This window comes from Xiphophorus couchianus, chromosome 21, assembly GCF_001444195.1.
Source record: "Xiphophorus couchianus chromosome 21, X_couchianus-1.0, whole genome shotgun sequence".
In the NCBI taxonomy this organism is placed as follows: domain Eukaryota; kingdom Metazoa; phylum Chordata; class Actinopteri; order Cyprinodontiformes; family Poeciliidae; genus Xiphophorus; species Xiphophorus couchianus.
In genome coordinates, this window is record NC_040248.1 from 7745891 (window position 1) to 7755619 (window position 9729).

Consider the following 9729-nt stretch of genomic DNA (forward strand, 5'->3'; position numbering starts at 1 on the left):
AGACCGCCCTCTGCTGGTGCATAGGAAGAGCGCAGGATCACAGCTAATGGGTGGAGAAAACAGCTCTTTAGCTGATGCATAAACTATAACATTTATTGTATTTGCATGAAGGAGAAGTAGACTTAAATTATATTCATGATTTAAGGAAATTATCTATAAATATACTGAATTAAAGTCTTTTAAGATGTGACTACTCAGCATCAGGACTAGGTGCAGGGGTCTCAACTCCAGTCCTCGAGGGCCGCAGTCCTGCAACTTTTAGATGTGCCCCTGCTGCACCACACCTGAATAGAATAATTAGGTCATTAGCAAGGCTGGGAGAACTGATCTACACAAGGAGGAGGTAATTAAGCCATTTCATTCCAGTGTTTTGTACCTGTGGTACATCTAAAAACTGTAGGACAGCGGCCCTGGAGGACTGGAGTTTGAGACCCCTGACTGGTAGAGTAACCAAAAATTGTACTCAATTAAAAGTAGCACTACTTCAACATATTTTTACTCACAAAATTTTAAAAGGAGCTGGCCAAACATTTACTCAAGGAAGAATAAAAAATGGCATGTACAAAGGTACTGAGATCAAAAGATCAATCGTTTAATAATTAAAGATCAGATGGACTGAAACATAGAGGTTATGTGGGGATTTTGGTATTTTAAAATGACAAAAGTTTCAAACAATAAAATCAGGAAATATTTTTCCCAATTCAACTTCTTTCAATATAAACCTTATGAAACTTTATCAAAAACTACAGATGTGCTTCATTTAAAAAATACCCAAGTAAAAGTAAAATGTATAGTTTAACAAAACATACTCCTAGAAGTAATTTTTTTCCAAAAAGTTACTCAGCTAAATGTAACTGAGTAAATGTAAGTAGTTACTACAAAACTGCTCAGTATGCAGCGCAAAGAAAGTCTAACAACTGGATAAAATAGAGAGAGAGTGAAGAGTTTCTTCCAAAGATGCTTCCCAATTAGACTAACATTTGGGAAAGTCTGCCTTAATCCAATCTTAAACCTTTGAGCCACAATTAGTTTAGCACAAAAACATTTTTGAGCATCACCATATCCACAGCAAAACACTGTGGTGGCAGCATCATGATGTAAGTTTAGTTCTCTTCAGATGCAACTGGGAGCTTGGGAAAGTGGACAAAGTCATGAATAAATAACTATTCAAATGCAAGCCAAAAAGGAATTTTAAAATTTTCTAGAGTCCAGGCGTGCAACAACAGCCTCCATGACTGTGAGAGAAATGTTAGAGTTTCTCCACAGAAAACTGTTGGGTCTTCTGTAGAGGGCTGTGCACAAGATAAGCCTCCAATCAGATGGATTTAGAGACCTGTTGCAAACAGATAAGTATAGTCAAATCACTGTGTGGGAGGTTCACCCCAAACACTGGAGACCGACTGCTGCAACTGAATCAAAAGGTGGTTGAACAAACTACTAATTTAAGGATGTTAACACGTTTGAATCCCTATTAATGTTTTTTTTTTTTTTAAAAGAAAGCAAAAATCCAATAAAACCATAAAAAATTAGAGGGAAGCTTGGCTCGTCGAAGGGAAGTAATGAGAAAAGAGCAATGGTGTCTTAGTCAGCACATTTAGCGTTCTCAATTAGCACTGGTGATCACATTTGAAAAGTCAGTGTGTAGCTGTAATATAATACCATGACATGGACCTTAAAAGACTTGATCTCTGATAAAGATGAGTAAAACTCCTTAAAATAAATTAATATTTTGTCGGAGTTGCACAATTTCATCCCGGAAATTCCCAGTAAAATGTTACTCAAAATTTCTAAAAAAAATCCCTGGTGCCTCCCCTATTGAAACCCTTATTGGTCCTTGTAACGGTGATAAGATATTTTGTTCGCCGTGACTATAGAAACAGGCAGATTAAGGTGAGTAGCTGCTTTATATCTGTTTTTCTTTAACATGTTCTGTTGTCTTATTTTGAAGAGGTACTAAGAGTATAGTATGAATTTATTTTGTAAGGACTATTGGCAGTTTCAACAGCACGAGGGATTTTATAAAAACATTTTGAGTAACATTTTACTGGGAATATTTTGTATTTAGTGTTAATTTATAAAAAACCTTATCCTAAAGAAATCTTTTTTTAAAAAGTATTTGCATCAGATCTGCTTTGTGGAGGACCAAAATTGTAACATTAAGGACCATAAATGGCCCCTGAGCCACACTTTGGACTCCAGTTGTTCAGGACAAATGAAACAGGGAAAAAGGTTTTTTCTTGTTTTTTTTTTTTTTTGCCAGTAGACACAGGGAGGAATCTACAGGCAATCTAACAGGGAAACAAACCCTGTTAGATTTAGATGAGTTTATTGGGCTCCCAATAGATTTGCTGTGCTGATGTGACATTTGCTTTGAATGCAATAAAACAGATATTTGTTTCATTGGTTTTGTTTCCCAAATGACACCAAAGTCTTTTGGGAAACTAGTTTGTTCTTTCTGTTTGTCTGAACCCAAAACCACTTAATTATTCTCTCTGTTTTTGTGTCTTATTGAATTGTCATTCTTTTCATTCTGAAGAGGAACACATTGTTTTTTTTTTATATTTGGGAAGAAGCAGAATCAGCTTTATTTTTTTTTTAGAACAGAATCTCATTCATGAAGAATCACCTCAGGCTCTAGCAGAACCGGTTTTTGGAAAGAGCAGAGCTGAAGGCAAAGGCTGGAGGAATTTGGTGAAACTGCAGATAAATTTCATGAGTTTCCCTTGTTATCAGAAAGAGGAGAAGGAAATCCCCAAACCGAGACTGAAGCAGATCTTCTTTCCTCGCTGCTCGGCCCTCGGACCCCTCTCTCTCACGCCTCTCCTTTCCTCGTCAAGGGATGCTGTGAGCAGGATATTGATCATGACCGGCAGGTTCAGTGGTGTGGCCGCCTTTGCTTATCGGCTTGGATGTTTCCTGCGTTACCGTGTTTCACAGCGCCTGGGGGCACAGAGGAAGGCTTTTAACAGGGACTGGCATTGTTTCCTCTGATAGGTGGGGACCCAGTGTGAGCGTTTGCGCCATCTCAGTGCTGATGGCAATGATCTCTAACCTCCAAATTAAAGAACACACCAACTTAAAGAAGAAGAAGAAGTTATGAAGAGTTCCCAATATCAGTTTTGACCCTAAACTTTCACTTCTCTGCTAGAGAGGAAGATGAAGTGGCTATGTATTTTTCAGGATCACAGTGAGTTCAAATATAAATCCAAACCCACACAAAAACAACTTTTGAAGTTTAAACATTAAACCATCGATTAGAAAGCTTTACCAGAAGTTGTTTCCTAACCAGTTTTCAGGCCACACTCTACCTGACTGCAGCTTTTCACCTGCAGAAACACATTTGTGGCACTAAATCCAACAGTGATGACACCAGATGCTTGAATGTTTGACATAAAAGAAATCCGAGTGAAGAAACTCAAAAACTAAACTGTGAAGCAAATTTCCTCTAAATCTCCAGCTGCACATTCTCCTTCTTGGGTGATGCTCTTCAGGACATGCAAGACTAATTCTGCAGTTGGATTTCTCGAATGTTGAGTTAGTCATCAGCTTGTTCAGCACACTTTGGAAGAAACAGCTTCCTTTGTCCCCTTTCTCTCGGATGCTGCTGGTCTGAACTTCCCTTATTTTTGACCACAGATCTAACGATCTGAGTTGTGTGGCTTCGAATACATTTCAGCCTTCAGGCGTTGTGCTGACATCTGGTTACGTGTTAAAACTGTGATGAAATCTAAGGATATGCATATTTTTGGGATTTAAAAAAACCCCTCAAATCTTTACATTCCTCTCAGTTCCTAAGTTTTGTTATTTGATTATAAAAACAGCTCCAGTGATGTTTCAACGCACTCATTATTGGTGTGACTTTTCCGTTTATTTTGGGATTTTAATTATTCATTTGAATGGCTGGTTGTGACAAAACAAAGAACTCAGATTATTTTTAAAATAGAGAAATTGGATGTATACAGTTGAAGTTATTGCAAAAAACTAATCCACACAAGCTGAAAGGTATCGAAACAAGGGTATTATTTGGGTAAATGTCCGTCAGCAGCTGAAGTTTTACATCAACTTGGTCTGAGAGGTTGCTGACAAAATGAGAAACCTAAACTTTCAAGATTGACATCTGCATAGGAAATATTTTAAAACTTCTGGAAAAAAACTTTCAGAAGATTTTCCAGAGCTTGATGGAACTTCCAAGGTTCAGACAAGCAAAGATTGAAAAACCGATCCATAATATTTATTCAAGGGATATGCTTTCTAAACTTAAAGCTTTGGAAAAAGAAAAAAAAAAAGTTTCCCCCCATTTTGACTTCCTATTTTTTTGCATGTTTGTCACTGTTCAGTGTTTCAGAATATCAAACCAATTTATAAATATTTGTCAACAGCAAGATAAATGCAAAATGCAGTTTTTAAATAAAAGTGATTATTTTTAAGTGAAAAAACCTACATGGTCCTGTGTGGAAAAAAGTGACTAGAGCCACTGAAATAAATGTAAAATATCTAATATACAAGAAAAGATATGAAACTATTTGACATGGATCACAATAATATTATTTTCACACAAGAACCTTAAATTAGGTTTTCCTTCAAATTATTTATATAGTTGAATATTATTGGAATTATTTTGTTGTTCTAGTTCTGATTAAATATAATCAGGGTGATAATTTGGTTTGATTTGATTGGTCTGTGGCTTTCTTCTCCATTTTACAACTGAATCACAACAATGTCACATTTAATCTCAAATTCAACCTTCTACGTCAGAAAAATGCATCTTAAACTCCTGCAGTTAGCCGCATTCATCGCAGGTCATTGACGTTTTTTTCCTTCACCACCATCAGGAGAGTCGTCTCCAATGCAGAAACGCTGATGGTGTTTGACCAACTTGTGCATACGCTTCACTTAAAAGCATTTAATGAAGAGCCAGACGGACACATGCTGATGTTGGGCAGGCGGACACATCAGCAGAGACGTATTGATAAATCAGGGCCGCGCTCCTCCTCATCCTGCCAAGACACGAGTCAGCATGAAGAGCTGGAAGATCAATAGCTGCACAGCTTCAGTCAGTGAGAGGACAACCCAGGGCTGGGCGGATCAATCGGCCTGCTCCACAGCTAATTGTGTCATTAATTATTGATGGTAACAACTGACAGTTATTGACAAAGCCTGAAACAGCTAACATATGCGGCATGGTCATGTTAACAGAGTGATGGGTTTGTGTTTTTATTCTTCTCTGCTTTGATTTGTTTCCCTTTGTGCTGGAAAGAAAGGTGAAACAAATCTCAGCCTCTCTGGAGCTCTGTTGTGGAAAAAAACTGAATGTTTTATTGCGGTAACAACAGGTTGTTAAGAGAAAAGTAACATAAAGGCAACAGCTGCAGTTTCACAATGTTTCAATTCCTAATTCATGATTTATGGCACTTTACAACAACGTTTGAGTAATGCAGTATTGAAAAGTACAGGTAGTCTACATCAATTTTTCCAGGTTACTCAGTGTGCAGTTGAAACCAGACATTTACACACTTTTTGTTGTTTCTCACCATCTGAGGTTAAATCAGACTAAACATCTCGTTTCAGGTCAGTTAGAATACCAGAATTATTTATATTTGTGAGATGCCTCAGTGAGAGAAAGAATACGTCAGAGATTAATGTACTTTTTGTCAAAATCAGAAGCTTACCTACATTTTCTTAATATTTTTAACTATGACTTGGATGAAACCTTTTGGGTTTCTTTCCACAAACAGTATAAATATGAGCATTTGAAGTGGTCTAGTCAAATAAATTCAACTGAGATGTTTTTTTTATTAATAGCTGAAATTATCATTTGAAAATACAATTCCTGTTTGCAAAACATTGTTTGATCATCTGTTACATCTAATTGTGATAAAATGAAGGAAAGGGAGTGAATTCTTTTTCACAGCATCACATGAGGAATTTATTCTCCAGAAAAAGGAAACTATTTTTGAAAATTAACAAATATTAAGCATATTTTTGGAGTGTCAAGGCAAATACTCCAGGTGTGTTTTGCGTGAACGTACCTGAGAATGTCACTAAGTGCATGTCATCATAAACTTAAAATACAAAGATTCTCTGTGAAAACGTGGTTTTTATACATTCTTACTTATTTGGTGTAGAAAACTTGAAAATTGATCAATTCACTAGGTGTTCATGTTAGGGAATGTAAAAAGAAGAAAAAAAATCATCTGTGTCCACTAGGGGGCTCCACACATTCAACAACTACTTTCCCCAGTTTTCTTCCAACTTCGTTCACAACTTGTTTCAAAATAACATTCAGTTTTCTCATTACAAGGCAGCAAAAGAAGAACAAAACACAATTTAATTTCTCCAGGCCCAAATCCTACAGAAAACCTGTAGGATGAGCTGAAGAGAAGAAATCATACTGAAAAGATTTCTGAGGATACAGTGTGATTTTGTAACAATGAAAGGTAAAAGATTTTCTGTCTGTATGCTCTGAACCTTTGAAGGCGAACACTAAATGTCGCCCATGTGGAAAAAGGGGGCATACGAAGTGGAATTTGAAAACCTCCAATGTCAAAGGAAACATAAACAACAGCTTATTCAGTTGTTGTTTTTGTATTTATTTTAGGAGGATTTTCATCAGTCCTGGGTTTTCTGTACCAGGACTCATTTTCAAGTAGTTTAATATGTATTAATCTGATGAATTTGTATGGTAATCACTGGTATAAAGTGTGAAAAACAACTAAACTCCCATATCCACAGGAGCCTCAACATATGTCAGATGATAGGTTTCAAAAAGAGGGCTCTGGTGTTTATCTAGTGTTCAGAAATTATGTTACAGCAGAGTATAGGGACATTTTCATAAAGCATAGCATCTTAAATTGGGGAATCTACAAATATGTTTAGAAAAAAGATCATGAAAGCTGAAAATGATAGTAATTAAAATGCACTTATTTAAATTTGAACATTTCATTTTAAATTATTGACTGAAATACTTTGTGAAGGACAAAATTAAATAATTCAGCACCAGATACAACAGCTTCAAGAAATCAGATAGCAGAGAAAAAAATAATAAAAAACTTGCACAGAAACATAATTTTAAAAAATGGCGCTCTAGATTATTTACATAATTCATGATCAAGAATAACCTGCCCCGGAAAAGTGGGGTGCTGTAACGACTCAGTGTGGCCACTAGATGGCAGACCACCCTCTTTGAAGACTGGTCGCTCTTTGGATTAATGTACAAGGTGCTTTTGTTTGTCCGTATTTATGCTTTCTCTCTGAGAATTTTTTGTTTTTAGTATACGGAGTTAAGTGTTATTTAAAATATATTTGTAGGTCAAAGGGTGAAAATACATCTTTACTAACAAATACTAACAAACACCTGAAAGGATATTTCTTCTTCGTCTGAAGTCGTGTTACATTGCGCAGATTTATTAAGTCATGTCATGATTTCCTAAATAAAGGTGCATATAATCTTTACCTGTCACCATTGGTAACTTTTAAATGCTTGGGGGTTTTGTCAATAATTTTTAAATAACTGTACTTCCAATAAAATGCCCTTGATTATGTTAAAGCTAATTTTAAAAAACACATTTGTACATAGTTTAGAATGATTAAATGCATCAGGAGAAATTCTTGACAAAAATGTAAATATCTGAAGGCTTGAGTTTTTAGTTGGGTTTTTTTCTTTTCTTTAAATAAAATTTCACAGCAATAATCCCAGTCCTTAGATCGAAAACAAATGGATTTCTTTTCATCTTTCATCCAAAAGTTAATTTTTGAACATGGAAATACCAGGCTTATGAATTGTAACCAGAACAATCACACTATTGGAGCTGCTATGGTCACTAATAGGGTCACATGACATACTCAACATAGCCTCAGTTTAGTTCAGCATTTGAGTCTTTGTGGCTGGAACTAAGCATAAAGATGCCAACATGTAACCTGTTTTGGTCACATCTCCCAAGGTACGAATGGGTGTAAAACTACCTGGGCAATAATTCCTGTACTGTAGGTGTTAGAAAGATGAAATCTGAGGTTAGACCCAATGAGGCTGCTCTACTGTGTTGGGTCGTCTGTTTCCTTTCTCCAACAGAGGCCTGACTGTTCCTTGCTGCACTGGAATGATCAACCCACAATGCTGAGTTTGTGTTTGAGTGTTTTATTCCCCAAGAAGTGTCTTATTTACAATACTACGCCAAGCTGCTGTTTTACCTGACTGATAATATATGCAAGAACAACGAGTTAGAATATGTCTTCATTCTCAATGTGATCTGTGAAGATTCATTCACTCAAATCATTTCTCAAGAAGAAATGGATTGGGATCATCAAGGGGTGGAATATATTTACTTGAAGGTACAATAATGAAGAAGTGCAAACATTAAAAAGAATTTCCTGGGCTATAGCCCTTTAAATGGGTCCACGACAACTATCTATTAACCTATGAAACATCTCAATTTTCTGCTAAAATTGGTCCATGATAAGAGTTTCACACAGAGGAATTCAGACCTCATTTCTTGAGAAATGTTAAAAGTTGTAGGACATTTAATACTTTTAAACACTAAAGTGCAAGTGCAAACTGAGATAACAAAACCCAGCTGCCAAATCCAGCACCAGGCAAATGGGTTTTGCCTGTTAACTAGGCTGCTCTGTTATTTCAAGATGTTGCATTTATTTTACAAGAAAACCACAAAGCTGCTTAGCAACATGCAATCCCATTTTGAGACACTAAACCCACAAGGTGAATTTGTAGGTATTAGCTCTTTAAACAAGGCTTTTTTCCATAAAATTTAATGTTGCCTATTAAAAGCAAAGCGGATCCTCCTTCAGGCGGCAGACAAAGGCACAACAAGTTTGTGTTTTGACTGAAAATTGTGTAAGAAGCTTTTACTGTCAGTTCTCACAGCCATCAGTGGTTAAATAAATTACACAAAGGAACTTGGGAATCTGGTAAAAAGAAAACAAACAAAAAACCAAAAACAACTCTGTTGTTGGTGACCATAATTGAACCCTGTAGACAAGGCTGGCAATCTGACCATGTGTTAAGATTTGTTTTGGTTCCTTTTGTTCTTGTTATGTAGCTGTTCCCACGTTCAGAAGTGAACTTTATCACCCAAACAAAGGCTTCACATGTTTATGCTGCTCACAAATTATTAACTTTTTGAACAAGAAAACAAAATTAAATGTTTTGATACACCACCAATGTCTTGTGGTTGTCTGTTCTGATAAATATATATTTTTTAATGTTTTTTTTTATGTACAAAATATAAATATTATCCATAGAAAAGTTGTCTTTTGTTTTCTTTAAAACAAAAATAATGAATGGTCAAATGTTAAATGTAAGTAATCATTATATGAAGGTAAACAAGACTGAATAATAATAATAATAATAATAATAATAATAATAATAATAATAATAATAATTTGGATATTTATGGAAAGAAATGTCGTTTAAAGACTACATTACTTAAAAATGCAAATAAATGTTTGTGGGTCTTAATAAACAATAAGCAATAATATTGCTAACATAAAGAATATTAAAAATCTAAAATATATGATATCTGTAATAGTAATATGACTTTAATATAACACTTGTGAAAAAAATGCAAAAAAATTATCTGTACTACCTTTACTGTCCACTAGGTGTCAGATTTTGACAAACCTTTAATCATCATAGATCTGCTCTGTTTATCCTCAGAAGAGAGACTGTAGGCAAAAGGTGATATTATGTTTATGGGGCCAAAGTACGGTGCAGTG